The sequence below is a fragment of the Oncorhynchus mykiss genome, chromosome 2, assembly GCF_013265735.2.
Source record: "Oncorhynchus mykiss isolate Arlee chromosome 2, USDA_OmykA_1.1, whole genome shotgun sequence".
In the NCBI taxonomy this organism is placed as follows: domain Eukaryota; kingdom Metazoa; phylum Chordata; class Actinopteri; order Salmoniformes; family Salmonidae; genus Oncorhynchus; species Oncorhynchus mykiss.
The window spans coordinates 84,814,592-84,836,752 of NC_048566.1; the positions used below are offsets into that span (position 1 = coordinate 84,814,592).

The following is a 22,161-nucleotide window of genomic DNA, read 5'->3' on the forward strand; positions in this document are numbered from 1 at the left end:
AAGGACCATTTGTGATGTTTATGGGACATATTGGAGTGCCAACAAAAGAAGCTCGTCAAAGGTAAGGCATGAATTATATTTTTATTTCTGCGTTTTGTGTCGCGCCTGCAGAGTTGAAATATGATTCTCTCTCTTTGTTTACTATGGTGCTATCCTGAGATAATAGCATAATTTGCTATTGCCGAAAATCCTTTTTGAAATCTGACATGTTGACTGGATTCACAACAAGTGTAACTTTAATTTGCTATCTTGCATGTGTGATTTCATGAAAGTTTGAGGAATTCAAACAACAGAAATCTCATAATTAAAATTCCTCAAACATACAAGTATTATACACCATTTTAAAGATAAACATGTTGTTAATCCCACCACTGTGTCCGATTTCAAAAAGGCTTTACGACGAAAGCATACCATGCAATTATGTTAGGTCAGCGCCTAGTCACATAAAAAAAAAATCCAGCCAAAGAGAGGTATATAATCAATCTTTAGGATGTTTTTATCATAAATATTGTTCCAACAGGACAAATCCTTTGTCTTTAGATATGAAAGGGAACGCAGCTCGCTCTCACGGCCACGTGCGAGACTTAGCTCATGGAATTCTGCCAGTCACCTGGTTCAAACAGCTCTTATTCGCTCCCCCTTCATAGTAGAAGCCTGCCTGCCGCCCAGTACCGTTGCCCCACCTCTGGTTTACAGACCCCTGCCTGCCTTGACCTGTCTATTGCCTGCCCCTGTTGGAATATTAACCTGTTGCATCTCTAGGGGCGCTATTTCATTTTTGGATAAAAAACGTTCCCGTTTTAAGCGCGATATTTTGTCACGAAAAGATGCTCGACTATGCATATTCTTGACAGTTTTGGAAAGAAAACACTCTGAAGTTTCAGAATGCAAAGATTTTGTCTGTAAGTGCCCCAGAACTCATTCTACAGGCGAAACCAAGATGAAACGTCAAACAGGAAATGAGCAGAATTTCTGAAGCTCTGTTTTCTAATGTCTCCTTATATGGCTGTGAATGCGACAGGAATAAGCTTAGACCTTCTGCCGTTTCCCCAAGATGTCGGCAGCATTGTGACGTATTTGTAGGCATATCATTGGAAGATTGACCATAAGAGACTACATTTTCCAAGTGTCCGCCTGGTGTCCTGCGTCGAAACTGGTGCGCAAAGCCAGATGCAAGTATTTTTCCATTTGATTGAGAAGAGAAACCATGCTTCCACGAACAATATATCATCGAAGAGATATGTGAAAAACACTTTGAGGATTGCTTCTAAACAACGTTTGCCATGTTTTCAGTCGATATTATGGAGTTAATTTGGAAAAAAGTTCGCGTTTTGAGGACTGAATTTTCGTTTTTTTTTGGTAGCCAAATGTGATGTACAAAACGGAGCTATTTCTAATACACAAAGAATCTTTTTGGAAAAACTGAGCATTTGCTATCTAACTGAGAGTCTCCTCATTGAAAACATCCGAAGTTCTTCAAAGGTAAATGATTTTATTTGAAGGCTTTTATGTTTTTGTTGAAATGTTGCGTGCTGGATGCTAACGCGAATGCTAACGCTACGCTAGCTAGCTACTTTTACACAAATTATTGTTTTCCTATGGTTGAGAAGCATATTTTGAAAATCTGAGATGACAGTGTTGTTTACAAAAGGCTAAGCTTGAGAGATGGCATATTTATTTCATTTCATTTGCAATTTTCATGAATAGTTACGTTGCGTTATGGTAATGAGCTTGAGTCTGTATTCACGATCCCGGATCCGGGATGGGGAGATCAGAAAGGTTCAACTATTGTTTATTCGACGTGGTCTGCACCTGGGTCTTACCTTCATACCTGATAGTATGAACTGGACATGACTGACCCAGCAGACCCGGGCCAGCTGCGCAACACCCTCTCCTCCCAAGGAGCCTCCATTGGTAGACACGAGGAATTGCTTCGTGGGCTGATGGAGGGGATCCAAACGTTGGATGAGCGCCATGACCGAGCGTGGGACATGCTGCTGGAGCAATTCCGCGGGTCGTCTGGAGCGCAGCCTGCCACGATGGTAACCCAATAGCCGGTTAGCAGCGCTGCCCCACTAGCCACTCCACCTTCCTGGGAGCTCCGGTTACCTCCTGCGTAACGCTTTAATGGAGCGTCGAGCACCTATCGGGCATTTATAGCTCAGTGTGCACTCATTTTCGTGCTTCAGCCCTCCTCCTGCTTTGGTTGCTCCAAAATAGCCTACCACATCACGCTGACATCTGGTGGGGCTCTCACCTTGGCTACCATCATTTGGGAACAGCAGCTGGCCATATGCGGGAGCCTGGAGGGGTGGGAGAGCGTGGGGAGAGCGTGTGGCCGACTATGTGGTGGATTTCCGTACGTTGGCAGCGGAGAGTGCGTGGAACCCGGAAGCACTGTTCGACACTTTCCTCCATGGCGTCTCAGAGGAGGTTAAGGACGAGCTTGCGGCTCGGTAGTTACCCACAGATTTTGACTCCCTCATCGATTTGACCATCCGCACTGATGGGCGATTGCAGGAACGACGGATAGAGAGGAAATTTAATTTCACTCACACGTCCAGGGATTCCACCTCTGAGTCATCCCGGAAGTTCTCAGCGGTCCCGTGGCCGAGAGCACCCGAGATTTCCCTACCTTCCTCGAGAATCACAGAGGAGGGCCGGGGCACGGTTTCCCGAGCCCATGCAAATATGCAGGGCTTGGCTGTTGCCAGCGGAATGGCAACACCGGATTAGCACAGGGAGCTGTCTGTATTGTGGGACTTTTGGTCATTTTGTGTCCTCGTGCCCTGTAAAAGACCAGGCTCACCGGTATGAGCGAGTACTCTCTATATGGGGAACTTTTCTACTTCCTTTACTCGCACCTATTTTCATGTCATTCTGCTGTGGGGAGACCAGTCCAAATCTCTCCGGGTCCTCATTCACTCTGGGAACAATGAGAGCTTTTTGGATGCCACACTGGCTTCCGAGCTGAACATCCCCACTCAGCTCCTCTCCATTCCCGTGGATTTTAGAGCATTGTATGGACGCTCTTTAGGTTGGGTAACCCATAACCCCACTCCCATCAACCTACGGGTGTCAGGGAATCACAGCGAGACCATTCAGTTCCTGCTCATCAAGTTCCACCAGATCCCTGTGGTTTTTGGATTCTGCTAGCTCCAACAACACAACCCACTCATTAACTGGTCTATGGGTGCCATCATGGGCTGGAGTCGGTTCTGCTTTGCGCATTGTCTGAAGTCGGCGCAACCTGCCCAGGGATGTCTTCCTGGGTCCTCTGAGGTGGTTCCGGATCTTTCCGCCATTCCCGCGGAGTACCAGGATCTCTGGGAGGTGTTCAGCAAGTCCCGGGCAACATCCCTTTCACCGCACCGCCCCTATGATGGCGAGATTGACCTTCTCCCTAGCACCACGCCGCCCCGGGCGTGTCTGTACACACTGTCAGGACCTGAAACCAAGGCTATGGAGGACTACATTGGGGACTCCCTAGCTACTGGATTTATTCATCCCTCTTCCTCTCCCGCTGGTGCAGGAGGATTCTTCTATGTGGAGAAGAAGGACAAGACTCTGAGCCTGGTGTATTGACTACCAGGGACTCAATGACATCACTGTTAAGAACCATTATCGGCTACCACTCATTTCCTCGGCTTCGAGCCACTCCAGGGCGCCACTGTGTTCTCCAAGTTGATCTACGTAACGCCTACCACCTGGTGCAGATACGAGAGGGGGACGGGGGACGGGGTACTGTCACACCCAGATCTGTTTCACCTGCCTTTGTGATTGTCTCCACCCCTCTCCAGGTGTAGCCCATCTTCCCCATTATCCCCTGTGTATTTATACCTGTGTTCTCTGTCTGCTGCCAGTTCGTCTTGTTTGTTCAAGTCAACCAGCGTTTTGTGTCTCAGCTTCTGCTTTTTCCAGTTTCGCTTTTTCTCGCCCTCCTTGTTTTGACCCTTGCCTGTCCTGACTCCGAGCCCACCTGCCTGACCACTCTGCCTGCCCCTGAGCCTGCCTGCCGGCTGACCTGTATTGTACCTTTGCCCCCCCCCCCCCCCCCTCTGGACTACCGACCTCTGCCTTACCCGGTACCGTTGCCCCGCCTCTGGTTTACTGACCCTTGCCTGCTTTGACCTGCCTATTGCCCACCCCTGTTGGAATATTAAACTATTATTCGACATGGTCTACATCTGGGTCTTACCTTCATACCTGATAATAAGGACATCAGTCAATTGAAATAAATAAATTAGGCACTAATGTAAGGATTTCACATGACTGGGAATACGGATATGCATCTGTTGGTGACAGATACCTTTTAAAAAACGGTAGGGGTGTGGATCAGGCTGTTGATTGTGGCCAGTGAAATGTTGTCCCACTCCTCTTCAATGGCTGTGCGAAGTTGCTGGATATTGGCAGGAACTTGAACACCCTGTCATGCAAGTTGATCCAGAGTATCCCAAACATGCTCAATGGGTGACATGTCTGGTGAGTATACAGCCCATGGAAGAGCTGGGACATTTTCAGCGTCCAGGAATTGTGTACAGATCCTTGCGACTGCGATTACTCACCACAGACTAGCAAAGGGCTGTGCATTATCATGCTGAAACATGAGGTGGTAGCAGCGGATGAATGGCACAATAATAGGCGTCAGGATCTCGTCATGATATCTCTGTGCATTCAAATTTTCATTGATAAAATGCAATTGGGTTCGTTGCCTTTAGCTTATGCCTGCCCATAACCATAACTCCACCTTGGGGCACTCTGTTCAAAATGTTGACATTAGCAAACGCTCGCCCATATGATGCCATACACATGGTCTGTGAGGGCGGTTGGAGGTACAGTACCAGTCAAAAGTTTGGACACAGCTACTCATTAAAGGGTTTTACTTATTTTTACTATTTTACACAATGTAGAATAATAGTGAAGACATCAAAACTATGAAAAACACATGGAATCATGTAGTATCCAAAAAAGTGTTAAACAAATCAAAATATATTTTATATTTGAGAGTCTTTAAAGTAGAAACCCTTTGCCTTGATGAAAGCTTTGTACACCCTTGGCATTCTCTCAACCAGCTTCATGAGGTAGACACCTGGGATGCATTTCAATTAACAGGTGTGCCTTGTTAAAAGTTAATTTGTGATATTTCTTTCCGTCTTATTATGTTTGAGCCAATCAGTTGTGTTGTGACAAGGTAGGGGTGGTATACAGAAGTTAGCCCTATTTGGTAAAAGACCAAGCAGCTCAAATAAGCAAAGAGAAACAACAGTCCATCATTACTTTAAGACGTGAAAGTCAGTCAATTCGGCTGAAAATTTCAAGAACTTTGAATGTTTCTTCAAGTGCAGTCGCAAAAACCATCAAGTGCTATGATGAAACAGGCTCTCATGAAGATCGCCACAGGAAAGGAAGACCCAGAGTTACTTCTGCTGCAGATGATATGTTTATTAGAGTTACCAGCCTCAGAAATTGTAGCCCAAGTAAATGCTTCACAGAGTTCAAGCAACAGACACATTTCAACATCAACTGTTCAGAGGCGACTGTGTGAATCAGGCCTTCATGGTCGAATTGCTGTAAAAAAAACACAACTAAAGGACACCAATAAGAAGAAGAGACTTGCATGAGCCAAGAAATACGAGTAATGGACATGAGGCCAGTGGAAATCTGTCCTTTGGTCTGATGACTCGAAATTTGAGATTTTTGGTCCCAACCGCCGTGTCTTTGTGAGACACAGAGTAGGTGAACGGATGATCTCCGCATGTGTGGTTCCCACCGTGAAGCATGGAGGAGGAGGTATGATCAAATCAAATGTTATTTGTGGGGGTGCATTGCTGGTAACACGGTCTGTGATTTATTTAGAATTCAAGGCACACTTAACCAGCATGGCTACCACAGTATTCTGCAGAGATACACCATCCCATCTGGTTTGGCTTAGTGGGACTATAATTTCTCTTTCAACGGGACACTGACCCAACACACCTCCATGCTGTGTAAGTGCTATTTAACCAAAAAGGAGAGTGATGGAGTGCTGCATCAGATGACCTGACCTCCACAGTCACTTGACCTCAACCCAATTGAGATGGTTTGGGAGGAGTTGGACCGCAGAGTGAAGGAAAAGCAGCCAACAAGTGCTCAGCATATGTGGGAACTCCTTCAACACTGTTGGAAAAGTATTCTAGGTGAAGGTGGTTGAAAGAATGCTAAGAGTGTGCAAAGCTGTCATCAAGGCAAAGTGTTGCTACAAAAAATATATTTTGATTTGTTTAACACTTTTCTGGTTACTACATCATTCCATATGTGTTATTTTATAGTGTTGATGTCTTCACTATTATTCTACAGTGTAGAAAATAGTAAAAATGAAGAAAATCCCTTGAATGAGTAGGTGTGTCCAAAATGTTGAACTGTACCGTACTTTCAAATTCTCTAAAACGATGTTGGAGGCGGCTTATGGTAGAGAAATTATCATTCAATTATCTGACAACAGCCAGATATGGTGGACATTCCTGCAGTCCGCATGCCAATTCCACGCTCCCTCAAAACATGAGACATCTGTGGTATTGTGTTGTATGACAAAACAGCACAATTAAGAGGGTGCTCTTATTGTCCTCAGCACAAGGTGCACCTGTGTAATGATCATGCTGTTTAATCAGCTTCTTGATATGCCACACCTGTCAGGTGGATGGATTATCTTGGTAAAGGAAAAATGCTCACTGACAAGGATGTAAACAAATTTGTACACAACATTTGAGAGAAATATGTTTTTGGAGCTTATTGAACATTTCTGGGATCTTTTATTTTAGCTCATGAAATATGGGACCAACACTTTACATGTTGCGTTTATATTTTTGTTCAGTATAAAACCAGAGATATAAATAAAGTAAACCAGGCCAGACTACTTTGTCTCGAGAAGCAGTACTGCCACAGCGAGCGGCCGGTAACTCATTGTCTCCCTTTGCCAAAGCACAGTCAATCAATAGCCAATAAACTGAGGCGTGCCATATCTCTGGTGGCCATCGGCGCGTGCTGCTGCTGCTTCAGCCTGGGAAAAAATAATTGTAAATAGTTCAATTGGAGGAGTAGCATCAGGTAGACTAAGATGCAGGGAGGGAGAATGGAATAGTCTGGCTCAGAAAAGTCTATACTTGTTCTTTTCGGCACATGTGACAAATAATAATTGATATTATGATTTGATTTATTTGAGTTGAGGGGGGTGAGGGTTTGGACATCCTCTCTGAGCAGGCCATGCCATCCCTGTCCTGTCGTCCTATATCCTCCACCGGTCTCAGTTACTCCTGACCTCCCAGCAGTCCACTTCACGCTGGCCCACATGCCTGTGGTCGAGGCCTGGGAGGCTGTGGAGGGGGGCTGATGATGTTTCAATGACCTCATCTGTCAATATCCCTAAATTTTCTGCCAGCTGAAGGTTGTCTAATTGAGTGAGGGGACTCTCTTCACACACATATGAGCTCACATTATGTGTATGTGCACATACAGTTGAAGTCGTAAGTTCACATACACTTAGGTTGGAGTTATTAAAACTAGTTTTTCAACCACTCCACAAATTACTTGTTAACAAACTATAGTTTTGGCAAGTCAGTTAGGACATCTACTTTGTGCATGACACAAGTAATTTTTCCAAAAATTGTTCACTGTACTCCAATTCCAGTGGGTCAGAAGTTACACTAAGAACATACACTAAGTTAACTGTGCCTTTAAACAGCTTGGAAAATAATTGACATAATTTGAGTCAATTGGAGGTGTACCTGTGGATGTATTTCAAGGCCTACCTTCAAATTCAGTGCTTCTTTGCTTGACATCATGGAAAAATCTAAAGAAATCAACCAAGACCTCAGAAAAAGAATTGTAGACCTCCACAAGTCTGGTTCATCCTTGGGAGCCATTTCCAAATGCCTGAAGGTACCACGTTAATCTGTACAAACAATAGTACGCAAGTATAAATGCCATGGGACCACGCAGGCGTCATACCGCTCAGGAAGAGCATGAACGTACTTTGGTGCGAAAAGGGCAAATCAATCGCAGAACAACAGCAAAGGACGTTGTGAAGATGCTGGAGGAAACAGGTACAAAAGTATCCATATCCACATTCAAACAAGTCCTATATCGACATAACCTCAAAGGCCGCACAGCAAGGAAGAAGCCATTGCTCCAAAACTGCCATAAAAAAAGCCAGATTACGGTTTGCAACTGCACATGGGGACAAAGATCGTTTTTGGGGAAATGTCCTCTGGCATGATGAAATAAAAGTAGAACTGTTTGGCCATAATGACCATTGTTATGTTTGGAGGAAATGGGGGAGGCTTGCAAGCCGAAGAACACCATCCCAACAGTGAAGCACGGGGGTGGCAGCATCAATTTGTGGGGGTGCTTTGCTGCAGGAGGGACTGGGGACAAAATAGATGGGGTCATGAGGCAGGAAAATTATGGGGATATATTGAAGCAACATCTCAAGATATCAGGCACGAAGTTCAAGCTTGGTCGCAAATGGGTCTTCCAAATGGACAATGACCCCAAGCATACTTCCAAAGTTGTGGCAAAATGGCTTAAGGACAACAAAAGTCAAGGTATTGGAGTGGCCATCACAAAGCTCTGATCTCAATCCTATAGAAAATTTGTGGGCAGAACTGAAAAAGCTTGTGCGAGCAAGGAGGCCTACAAACCTGATTCAGGTACACCAGCTCTGTCAGGAGTAATGGGCCAAAATGCACCCAATTTATTGTGGGAAGCTTGTGGAAGGCTACTCAAAACGTTAAACAATGCTAAAAGCAATGCTACCAAATACTAATTGAGTGTATGTAAACTTCTGACCCACTTGGAATGTGATGAAAGAAATAAAAGCTGAAATAAATCATTCTCTACTATTACTCTGACATTTCACATTCTTAAAATAAAGTGATGATCCTAATTGATCTAAAACAGGGAATTTTTACTAGGATTAATTGTTGTATGGGATCTTCAGTTTCTTGGTCAAGAATTGTGAAAAACTGAGTTTAAAATTATTTGGATAAGGTGTATGTAAACTTAACGACTTCAACTGTACCTGTAAATACATACACTACAGTTCAAAAGTTTGGGGTCACTTAGAAATGTCCTTGTTTTTGAAAGAAAAGTAGGATGCTGGCCGAGACAAAGTTGCAAAAAAAAGCCATATCTCAGACTGGTCAATAAAAATAAAAGATGGGCAAAAGAACACACTGGAACACACAGAAGACACTGGACAGATGAACTCTGCCTAGAAGGCCAGGATCCTGGAGTCACCTCATCACCGTTGACGTTGAGACTGGTGTTATGTGGGTACTATTTAATGAAGTTGCCAGTTGAGGACTTTGAGGCGTGTGTTTCTCAAACTAGACACTCAAATGTACTTGTCCTCTTGCTCAGTTGTGCACCGGGGCCTTCCACTCCTCTTTCTATTCTTGTTAGAGCCAGTTTGCGCTGTTCTGTGAAGGGAGTAGTACACAGCGTTGTACGGGATCTTCAGTTTCTTGGCAATTTCTCGCATGGAATACTCCTGATACTCAACTCGTCTAAAGAAGACAAGTTTTATTGCTTCTTTAAATCAGGACAACAGTTTTCAGAAGTGCTAACATATTTGCAAAAGGGTGTTGTAATGATCAATTAGCCTTTTAAAATGATAAACTTGGATTAGCTAACACAACGTGCCATTGGAACACAGGAGTGATGGTTGCTGATAATGGGCCTCTGTACACCTTTGAGGTTATTTTAATGAACAAAATGTTTTGCTTTTCTTTCAAAAACAAGGATATATCTAAGTGACCCCAAACTTTTGAACGGTAGTGTACATGCATGCATACTTACATACATACATAAAGTCACAGTCACTCACACACACACTATCATTCTCTGCCACACACACACACACACACACACCTCCTGCAAACCACAAAGCCCAGAGGGGGATGTTTGTATGCATTAAAAGGGACAGTGAGGGAGAGAGAGCGATGCCCATATCCTTGACCCTTCATTCCCAAACCCCCCATCCTGTTGATTTCTCTTCTATGGATCTGACACCTCAGGGCCTGAGGCTTCTTACCGCATCACTCACATGACTGGCACAGTAGCCCTGCCGCCGCCGAGCCTGCCAGTTCAGCTACAGTACGCTTTGATCTAAAGATGTAGGATCTTAATTTGATCACTCTTTTGTTGCTGAGAATGTTTCTGTAAAGCAGGAAATGCAAACTTGTAGTGTATTTGAGTTTTAAAAAGGCTTGTAATGGCAGATTTCCGTGTAGCAGGGATCGGACCAAAACGCAGCGCGGTAAGTGCCCATGACGATTTTAATAAGAAAAGCCTGAACACTATGAAATACAAAACAATAAAGTGAAATAAACCAAACCGAAACACCCACAAACCAACAGTGAAACCCAGGCTACCTAAATATGGTTCCCAATCAGAGACAACGACTAACACCTGCCTCTGATTGAGAACCATATCAGGCCAAACACAGAAACAGACAAACTAGACACACAACATAGAATGCCCACTCAGATCACACCCTGACCAAACAAAACATATAAACATACAAAGCAAACTATGGTCAGGGCGTGACAAGGCTAGTAAAGTTTGTATTTTCCACTTTTAAAATTTCAGACTTGATTTGCCCTAACGAAAAATGTACCAACCCCTACAAAAATGTATAATAACCCCTACAAAAATGTATATTAATTATAATTCACATAATAATTCACATTTCCTGTTGCTGCAGGATTATTCTCCTGTTGTAGCAAACTGGCTCAAATTAAGATCCTACATCGGTAGCTAAACACAAGTTAGCCGGTCTTTCTGAGCACTGGCTAGCGGCAAATTTTAGTCCTCCTTTTTTAGCAACGCTTGACTTTGAAGTGGGGAGCCACCGGGAAGGGGTCTGAGTGGCTATCAGAGAAGACCTTACACCTTGGAAGGCCCGGGGAATAAGAGCACAACTGACTAGGGAGTGTTTGCTGTAAAATGAAAAAGATTATACCATGCTATTTCTTAAAGACACACTGAGAATGTTTACATGGACAGTAATAATTTGCTTATGGTTGTAGGCAGATTATGCAATAGTCCTGTAAACACCTTACTTTGCTTATCTTAAACGGCATGAGGTCAAAATCAAAGAAAGCATGCGCTGATTAAAACTGGTTTTCTGACTGGTTGCATCACTGCCTGGTACGGCAACTGCTCGGCCTCCGACCGCAAGGCAATACAGAGGCTAGTGCGTACGGCCCAGAACATCACTACGGCTAAGCTGCCTGCCATCCAGGACCTCTACACCAGGCGGTGTCAGAGGAAGGCCCTAAAAACTGTCAAAGTCTCCAGCCACCCCAGTCATAGACTGTTCTCTTTGGAACAACTAAATGTATGTGTCTTAGAAGTAGTATATACAAACATTATAAGTCTTAAATCAGGATCAAATATGCTTCCCAAAAATGACATGGTAGAACGTTTATTTTGATTGGGAATGTTCTGCATTTACCAGTGTCATCAGGTTGCCTGATTTCAGATGTGTCCACGTAAACAGGATTATTAGGGGAATCATTCTTCTTGCAAAGCATGTAAACGTTTTAATCTAACTATTGTATTAATCTGATTATGCACAATAATCACATTATTGTGTGCATGTAACCATACTCACTGCAGAGAAAACAGTAGGGCTGTCAAAGGTGCAACAGTGTACTGTGACATCAGAGCAGAGGGGGTTGAGCTAGAGGAGCTAATGCTGATTACAGTGCAACTGAATCGAAGTTCATTGCGCAAACACATCGATGGTGACTGAGACGCGGCTAGGGCACTGGTATTATATCTCTGGTAGGTGTAATTACAGTGTCTTGTTCCCTTTGATAATGTGTTAAACAGGTCCTGAAACAGATGGGAACCCTGTGTGTGTGTGTGTGTGTGTGTGTGTGGAGTTCTTACCTTTGCTCTGGGGGTGAAGATGTAGAGGGAGACAGTGTCTGTTCCGCAGTCACAGGTCAGTCTCAGAGTCTCAGAGTAGGAAAGCCCTGAAGCCTGCCAAAAACACAAACTCAGTCAGCACTCTATGCTCTCTCTCTTTCTCACCACAGTCCATGAATAATAAACGTCATATGTATAGAGGGCCAGGCCTGTAAAACACAATAAAACCCAGAGTATAAAATGGCCACATGGATAGATCTATTCCACAGGCCAGGAGGGACAGTTAAAATTTAAAGAGCATCAACACCACAGTTTGAGAGACTAGAGCAAGTAGTAAGCTGTTTTTCACCAGTGGTCAGTTCATCACTCAGCTCCAACAAAACTCCAGTGACCTTGAGCACTGCGGCAGAATACTGAGAGGGGGAAATAAGAAAGGACATTATGCTGGGAGTGGATGACAAGATGTATACACACTGTAGCTACTGGGTCTGATTCTGTGTCAGTGAGTCAGTCAGTCTCTCTCACTCTCACTTGGCAAGCATGGTAAAATACAAAGACTATCAATAGCCAGCACTTGCTCTGCAGAATGAATGATAGCAATCCATGAACAGGTGTGTGCAGCAGGCGTCTAGTCTACAGGCTGATCTACAGCCCCAATCATATAAATCAAATCAAATCAAATCAACATGGCCCAGGTTGCCTCTCCCTATAAGATGATATCCCAGGCAATACCTTACATTTCCATGTAATGATGAGCAATGGCATCTCCAGTTTCCTTTTATCATTTGGAGGGCTGTTCTACAATAGCGGCAGAAGGGAAACAGCCTTGGCGGTGCCAACAAACAATTCCAATATAGCCGTCGGGGCATTTGTATTTGTTAGGGATCCCCATTAGATGCTGCCAGGGCAGAACCTACTCTTCCTGCGGTCCAAACAATTTAAGGCACTTATATCACACATAAAACAAAATATAAAACAGTACATCATATAACATTATTACACCACTACATATCTACAATATAAAATGTATAATACCACCATACAACAATATTGTGCAGAGCTGTTGTGAAGGAAGTTGTCAAGGAAGTGAGTTTGTGTTTATAAAGAAAGTACCGCCCCCACCTAAAGTCAACCAATCATGTCAATTTCATCATTCTAAAATGTAGAAAATCGTCAAATTAAAGAAAAACCCTGGAATGAGTAAGTGTATACAAACTTTTGACTGGTACTGTACAGTATATATTTGCTCCTGCTCAACAACAAAAAATCTCAGTCAACCAACAGCCTAACGACCAAACAATCGACCAGTCGACTAATTAGGGTCAGCCCTAGAGAGCAAGAGAGTCTGCATAACAAATCAGTTGTGTCTGTCCCATTAGTGATCCAAATGAATGTTGGCTTCTATGACAGTACCTAATAAGACTTATGTAATTACTCGCAATTATTTGAGCAGCGCATTTCCTCCTCAGAGAGTGTGGACAGCCACTGGACCTCCAGCTATAAACACAAGCCAAGGAAAATGATGGCCATCAGCACATGTTTAAGAAACTGCTAGAGCAACATTCCCACACTGGGCCCGGAGTAGTATAGTGTGCTCCCCTGTGTGTGTGACTAGAGGAGATGGATGACGTGGGGATGGGATGGTCAGCCTTCTGAGGAGACATGCTGAGGAGATGTTACTATATAAACCGTCTCAATCAGTATGTGCTATAAACAGGCCTGCTGTAATTTGGCCCTGGTCGTAATCGCTCACCCTCATTATTATTTTAACTGTCTGTGGGCCTCTGTCTGTCTGTGTGTGTGTGTCTGTGTATGAATGTGTGAGGTTTTTCCAAGCAAGCCGATGATAACTGGGCATCTTGAGAGACGTACTACACATGCTCCATTACACTGGGTGAACTATGGGAAATAGAAGTTCCTCCTCCTGCTGCAGCTGCTGCTGCCTTAACTGAAACCAGGCCTGTGTGATGTGTGTCAGTGTGTGTCAGCCCCACTCCACCAAGCTTCAAGGCCAGCCGTGAGATAAAAGTCAGAGGTAACCTTTGAGAAGCAGCCAGACCAAAACACACTGCGTGTCTCCCTCTGTTCATAGAAGCAGCCAGACCAAAACACACTGTGTCTACCTCTGTTCAAGAGAGAGTGAGACAAATCTAGTATTCACACAAAAGGGCCGGAGCCGGGAGTGGGAAATGCTCTGGAGCAGCGGTCTGCCGTAGAAGGGCTGTGATCTTGCTAGCAGTGGAGAGCCGTATAGAGACTCACTGGAGACTGGAGGGAGAGTAGCCATGTTCTAATAAGAAAGCTGGAAGAAGGTGTTGATAGGCCCATGGCGTGCTGTTGGCTGTATTGGCGTATCATTAGTCCCAGGGGAGAAAGGGGAGGCAGGCAGCTGCCCCTGTCACAGAGCCCCTCCAGCTGTGAGGGTGGCAGAGGGACGTCACTGTGGCACAGGAGGGCACAGGGCAGTCAGCTGGGCCTCCACCTAAGGCCTGGGACAAACACACACATACATACACATATGTGCGCGCACACACACACACACACACACACACACAAGCCCAAACTCCTTTCCAGTCCCATACCCGGCCTGCCAGGGAACAATGAAATTGAAAAGGGATATGGAACGAAGTACATCTCGATGAGATGAGGGGGTGATTTCATAATTTCAAAGTGCTGAGATGCTATTGATCACTCTCAGAATAATCCCTCCGGTTAGAACAAAATGTATCATCGTCCTGAAGGGCTGGATGTGTATGAAAAATATCTGGGCTCCAATGGCTGTCTGGACTGCTTGGCAAGGTGGTGGTTTACTAGAGGGCTTTCACCACAGTGGGTTAATACAGTGTGAAGACAGGACTCTAGGTTCTTGCTCTCATCCTTATGTAGGGAGCCTTGGGTTCAACAGCTGTCCTTCCTCGTCTCTCTTTTCCAATACAGTCTTATACATTTCCCTGTTATCATCTTCATGGCCCAGTGGTGTCCTCTCTCCAGGGTCTCTGAGTTTTCTGAGGCCAGGGCTCCTCTGCTGTTCTCCCTGCTTAATCCTGCTCCGAGTACAGCAGGGTAACTTCAGTCCACAAATCCCCAACAGCTGCATTGGTGCTGTGGCCCCTCCAGCCATCCAGCCCCTCCCACTCTAACCACATCCCCGCCTCTCCTCACTCAGAGTCCTAGTGGAGGATGGGGTTACACCACAGGGCATGACGCTACCGCCCAGGAATGCAATGAGGAAGGAGCCATGGCTGATCCCATATCACGGTACACCGTGAGGGAGAGGCAATGGGAAGGATGGATCCCATGATCCATGAGCCACGATCAGGAAACCCAACGTACTCCCTTGTTAATGGAGCTCCATGCCAATAAGACTCTGTGACTTGTCACACCCTGATCTGTTTCACCTGTCCTCGTTATTGTCTTCACCCCCTCCAGGTGTCGCTTGTTTTCCCCAGTGTATTTATCCCTGTGTTTCCTGTCTCTCTGTGCCAGTTCGTCTTGTATGTTTCTATGTCAACCAGCATTTTTCCTGTTCTCCTGCTTTTTGCATTCTCCTTTTTCTAGTCCTCCCAGTTTTGACCCTTGCCTGTTTCTGGACTTTGTACCCTCCTGCCTGACCATTCTGCCTGCCTTGACCACGAGCCTGTCTGCCACTCTGTACCTCCTGGACTCTGATCTGGTTTTGACCTTTTTGCCTGTCCACGACCATTCTCTTGCCTACCCCTTTGGATGAATAAACGTTGTAAGACTCCAACCTCTGCCTCCTGTGTCTGCATCTGGTTCTCGCCTTGTGCATTGAAATTACTTGTGTCAGGTACTTATCAGAGTAGAATGGATGCATAATCGAAGACTGGGGGGGGGGGGGGGGTGGAACTGCTCTGATTACAGTGTAATGTGTGGTGAAATCACAGAGTGCTACCTAATATCTGTCAGACACTGTAGCTGTGCTGATTTATGTAAAACACGTCTGGAGGTCTCTGCTCAATGAGGCATTAGAAGCTGGAACAGAAATCAATGAGCAGCCTTAACTATGCTGTTACATTCTACATGGGAGGCAATGGCAATCATAGACAGGGAGTGCACTACACACATTGTTCACATTTCCAATAAATGTGATGATCAATATTCAGAAATAACTTTGGTTAGAACACCAAAACTTTCATCACGCACACCTGTCCCCTATTCCCACTGATTAAATCAAATCAAAGTTTATTTGTCACGTGCGCCGAATACAAAAAGTAGACCTTACATTGAAAAGGTGTATGTATGTGTATGTGTGTGTGTGTGTGTGTGTGTGTGTGTAGGTAAGTAAAAAATAAAACAGCAGAAAAAATACATTTGAAAAAGAGTAGCAAGGCTATATACAGACCCCTGTTAGTCAGGCTTATTGAGGTAGTATGTACATGTTGTCATGTACTGTCATGTTGTGTCTTGTTTCTGTCCTTTCCCTTCACCCTGTCTCCCTCTGCTGGTCGTTGTTAGGTTACCTTTTCTCCCCCTCTTTTCCCCAGCTGTGCCTTGTCTCCTCCTAACTACCTCGTCACCCCTTTTCCCACCTGTTCCCTTTTTCCCTCTGATTAGGTCTCTATATCTCTCTCTGTTCCTGCTCCTGTCCTTGTCGGATTCTTGTTTGTGTTGTTCATGCCTGAACCAGACTATCGTCATGTTTGCTGCAACCTTGTCCTGTCCTGTCGGAACCTGCCGGTCCATCTGAGCCTACGTTTTGTTTTGTTATTAAAGAAGCTCTGTTTACGTTAATTCGCTTTTGGGTCCTCATTCACGCACCGTAACAGAAGAATCCGACCAAGAATGGACCCAGCGACTTCGGATCCTCTCCACTCAGCCGTCGAGATCCAGGGAGCGATGCTAGGCAGACACAAGCAGGAATTGTCTGCTGCTCGGCATGCCGTTGAGACCCTGGCCACCCAAGTCTCCAACCTCACAGAACAGGTTCACCATCTCCGCCTCGATCCACCGGCCACTTCCAGGGCTTTCGAATCTCCGGAGCCCAGAATCAATAACCCGCCGTGTTACTCTGGGGAGCCCACTGAATGCCGCTCGTTCCTCACCCAGTGTGATATTGTGTTTTCTCTCCAGCCCAACACTTACTCCAGGAGCACTGCTCGTGTCGCCTACGTCATATCTCTCCTTACTGGACGGGCTCGTGAGTGGGGCACGGCAATCTGGGAGGCAAGGGCTGAGTGTACTAACCAGTATCAGGACTTTAAGGAGGAGATGATACGGGTTTTTGATCGATCTGTTTTTGGGGAGGAGGCTTCCAGGGCCCTGTCTTCCCTATGTCAAGGTAATCGATCCATAACAGACTACTCTATTGAGTTTCGCACTCTTGCTGCCTCCAGTGGCTGGAACGAGCCGGCTTTGCTCGCTCGTTTTCTGGAGGGTCTCCGCGCAGAGGTAAAGGATGAGATTCTCTCCCGGGAGGTTCCTTCCAGCGTGGATTCCTTGATTGAACTCGCTATTCGCATTGAGCGACGGGTTGATCTTCGTCACCGAGCTCGTGGAAAGGAGCTCGCGTTCTCCGTTGCCCCCCTCTCCGCATCACTACCATCTTCCTCTGCCGGCTCGGGTGCTGAGCCTATGCAGCTGGGAGGTATCCGCATCTCGACTAAGGAGAGGGAACGGAGAATCACCAACCGCCTCTGTCTCTATTGCGGTTCTGCTGGTCATTTTGTCACTTCATGTCCAGTAAAAGCCAGAGCTCATCAGTAAGCGGAGGGCTACTGGTGAGCGCTACTACTCCTGTCTCTCCTTCAAGATCCTGCACTACCTTGTCGGTCCATCTACGCTGGACCGGTTCGTCAGCTTCCTGCAGTGCCTTAATAGACTCTGGGGCGGAGGGCTGTTTTATGGACGAGACCTGGGCTCGGGAACATGACATTCCTCTCAGACAGTTAAGGGAGTCCACGGCCTTGTTCGCCCTGGATGGTAGTCCTCTCCCCAGGATTCAGCGTGAGACGCTACCTTTAACCCTCACTGTTTCTGGTAATCATAGCGAAACCATTTCTTTTTTCATTTTTCGTTCACCTTTTACACCTGTTGTTTTGGGCCATCCCTGGCTAGTTTGTCATAATCCTTCCATTACATGGTCTAGTAATTCTATCCTCTCCTGGAACGTCTCTTGTCATGTGAAATGTTTAATGTCTGCTATCCCTCCTGTTTCCTCTGTCTCTTCTTCACAGGAGGAGCCTGGTGATTTGACAGGGGTGCCGGAGGAATATCACGATCTGCGCACGGTGTTCAGTCGGTCCAGGGCCACCTCTCTTCCTCCACACCGGTCGTATGATTGTAGTATTGATCTCCTTCCGGGAACCACTCCCCCCCGGGGTAGACTATACTCTCTGTCGGCTCCCGAACGTAAGGCTCTCGAAGATTATTTGTCTGTAGCTCTTGCCGCCGGTACCATAGTCCCCTCCTCCTCTCCCGCCGGAGCGGGGTTTTTTTTTGTTAAGAAGAAGGACGGGTCCCTGCGCCCCTGCATAGATTATCGAGGGCTGAATGACATAACAGTGAAGAATCGTTATCCGCTTCCTCTTATGTCTTCAGCCTTCGAGATCCTGCAGGGAGCCAGGTTTTTCACTAAGTTGGACCTTCGTAACGCTTACCATCTCGTGCGCATCAGGGAGGGGGACGAGTGGAAGACGGCGTTTAACACTCCGTTAGGGCACTTTGAATACCGGGTTCTTCCTTTCGGCCTCGCTAACGCTCCAGCTGTCTTTCAGGCATTAGTCAATGATGTCCTGAGAGACATGCTGAACATCTTTGTTTTCGTTTACCTTGACGATATCCTGATTTTTTCACCGTCACTCCAGATTCATGTTCAGCACGTTCGACGTGTCCTCCAGCGCCTTTTAGAGAATTGTCTTTTTGTGAAGGCTGAGAAGTGCTCTTTTCATGCCTCCTCCGTCACATTTCTCGGTTCTGTTATTTCCGCTGAAGGCATTAAGATGGATCCCGCTAAGGTCCAAGCTGTCATTGATTGGCCCGTCCCTAAGTCACGCGTCGAGTTGCAGCGCTTTCTCGGCTTCGCGAACTTCTATCGTCGTTTCATCCGTAATTTCGGTCAGGTGGCAGCCCCTCTCACAGCCCTTACTTCTGTCAAGACGTGCTTTAAGTGGTCCGTTTCCGCCCAGGGAGCTTTTGATCTCCTCAAGAATCGTTTTACATCCGCACCTATCCTTGTTACACCTGACGTCTCTAGACAGTTCATTGTCGAGGTTGACGCGTCAGAGGTGGGCGTGGGAGCCATTCTTTCTCAGCGCTCCTTCTCTGACGACAAGGTCCATCCTTGCGCGTATTTTTCTCATCGCCTGTCGCCGTCGGAACGTAACTATGATGTGGGAAACCGCGAACTGCTCGCCATCCGCTTAGCCCTAGGCGAATGGCGACAGTGGTTGGAGGGGGCGACCGTTCCTTTTGTCGTTTGGACTGACCATAGGAACCTTGAGTACATCCGTTCTGCCAAACGACTTAATGCGCGTCAGGCGCGCTGGGCGCTGTTTTTCGCTCGTTTCGAGTTCGTGATTTCTTATCGTCCGGGCTCTAAGAACACCAAGCCTGATGCTTTATCTCGTCTCTTCAGTTCTTCAGTAGCCTCCACTGACCCCGAGGGGATTCTCCCTGAGGGGCGTGTTGTCGGGTTGACTGTCTGGGGAATTGAGAGGCAGGTAAAGCAAGCACTCACTCAAACTCCGTCGCCGCGCGCTTGTCCCAGGAACCTTCTTTTCGTTCCCGTTCCTACTCGTCTGGCCGTTCTTCAGTGGGCTCACTCTGCCAAGTTAGCCGGCCACCCTGGCGTTCGGGGTACGCTTGCTTCCATACGCCAGCGCTTTTGGTGGCCCACCCGGGAGCATGACACGCGTCGCTTCGTGGCTGCTTGTTCGGTCTGCGCGCAGACTAAGTCCGGTAACTCTCCTCCTGCCGGCCGTCTCAGGCCGCTTCCCATTCCCTCTCGACCGTGGTCTCACATCGCCTTAGATTTTGTCACCGGACTGCCTTCGTCAGCGGGGAAGACTGTTATTCTTACGGTTGTCGACAGGTTCTCTAAGGCGGCTCATTTTATTCCCCTTGCTAAGCTTCCTTCTGCTAAAGAGACGGCACAAATCATCATCGAGAATGTTTTCAGAATTCATGGCCTTCCGTCAGACGTCGTTTCGGACAGAGGTCCGCAATTCACGTCTCAATTTTGGAGGGAGTTTTGCCGTTTGATTGGGGCTTCCGTCAGTCTCTCTTCCGGCTTTCACCCCCAGTCTAACGGTCAAGCAGAACGGGCCAATCAGACTATTGGTCGCATCTTACGCAGTCTTTCTTTTCGCAACCCTGCGTCTTGGTCAGAACAGCTCCCCTGGGCAGAATACGCCCACAACTCGCTTCCTTCGTCTGCGACCGGGCTATCTCCTTTTCAGAGTAGCCTCGGGTACCAGCCTCCGCTGTTCTCATCTCAGTTCGCCGAGTCCAGTGTCCCCTCTGCTCAGGCTTTTGTCCAACGTTGCGAGCGCACCTGGAAGAGGGTCAGGTCTGCACTTTGCCGTTATAGGGCGCAGACTGTGAGGGCTGCTAATAAGCGTAGAACTAAGAGTCCTAGATATTGTCGCGGTCAGAGAGTTTGGCTCTCCACTCAGAACCTTCCCCTTAAGACCACTTCTCGCAAGTTGACCCCGCGGTTCATTGGTCCGTTCCGTATTTCTCAGGTCATTAATCCTGTCGCAGTTCGACTTCTTCTTCCGCGATACCTTCGTCGCGTCCACCCGGTCTTCCATGTCTCCTGTATCAAGCCCGTTCTTCGCGCCCCCGCTCGTCTTCCCCCCCCCCCCCCCCCCATCCTTGTCGAGGGCGCACCCATCTACAGGGTCCGTAGGATTTTGGACATGCGTCCTCGGGGCCGTGGTCATCAGTACCTAGTAGATTGGGAGGGGTACGGTCCTGAGGAGAGGAGTTGGGTTCCCTCTCGGGACGTGCTGGACCGTGCGCTGATCGATGATTTCCTCCGTTGCCGCCAGGTTTCCTCCTCGAGTGCGCCAGGAGGCGCTCGGTGAGTGGGGGGGTACTGTCATGTACTGTCATGTTGTGTCTTGTTTCTGTCCTTTCCCTTCACCCTGTCTCCCTCTGCTGGTCGTTGTTAGGTTACCTTTTCTCCCCCTCTTTTCCCCAGCTGTGCCTTGTCTCCTCCTAACTACCTCGTCACCCCTTTTCCCACCTGTTCCCTTTTTCCCTCTGATTAGGTCTCTATATCTCTCTCTGTTCCTGCTCCTGTCCTTGTCGGATTCTTGTTTGTGTTGTTCATGCCTGAACCAGACTATCGTCATGTTTGCTGCAACCTTGTCCTGTCCTGTCGGAACCTGCCGGTCCATCTGAGCCTACGTTTTGTTTTGTTATTAAAGAAGCTCTGTTTACGTTAATTCGCTTTTGGGTCCTCATTCACACACCGTAACACATGTAGGTATCGTTAAAGTGACTATGCATATATGATGAACAGAGAGTAGCAGAAGTGTAAAAACAGGGGTTGGCGGGTGGTGGGACACAATGCAGATAGCCCGGTTAGACAATGTTGGTCGGGCCATTTCCTGGTTGGTCTGACCATTTAGGTAGTATGTACATGAATGTATAGTTAAAGTGACTATGCATATAAGATAAACAGAGAGTTGCAGCAGCGTAAAAGAGGGGTTGGGGGGGGGGGTGAACACAATGCAAATAGTCTAGTCAACCATTTGGTTACCTGTTCAGGAGTCTTATGGCTTGGGGGTAAAAACTGTTGAGAAGCCTTTTTGTCCTAGACTTTGGCACTCTGGTACCGCTTGCCATGCGGTAGTAGAGAGAACAATCTATTATTAGGGTGGCTGGGGTCTTTCACAATTTTTAGGGCCTTCCCCTGACACTGCCTGGTGTAGAGGTCCTGGATGGCAGGCAGCTTTGCCCCAGTGATGTACTGGGCCGTATGCACTACCCTCTGAAGTGCCTTGCGGTCAGAGGCCGAACAATTGCCGTACTTGGCAGTGATGCAACCGGTCAGGATGCTCTCGATGTTGCAGCTGTAGAACCTTTTGAGGATCTCAGGACCCATGCCAAATCTTTTTAGTTTCCTGAGGGGGAATAGGCTTCGTTGTGCCCTCTTCACAACTGTCTTGGTGTGTTTGGACCAATCTAGTTTGTTGTGGACACCAAGGAATTTGAAGCTCTCAACCTGCTCCACTACAGCCCCGTTGATGAGAATGGGGACGTGCCCGGTGCTCCTTTTCC

The 22,161-nt window shown here is 46.7% G+C and overlaps 1 protein-coding gene across 1 annotated transcript in view; it reads right to left on the reverse strand.

Moving 5' to 3' along the window:
• LOC110498022 (tetraspanin-9) overlaps nucleotides 1-22,161 on the reverse strand; it is a 313,946-nt gene that overhangs the window by 217,659 nt on the left and 74,126 nt on the right. The window contains exon 3 of the mRNA XM_021574569.2: nucleotides 11,935-12,027. The gene's annotated coding sequence lies outside the window, so the exon portion shown is untranslated. The remainder of the gene's footprint in view (nucleotides 1-11,934; nucleotides 12,028-22,161) is intronic.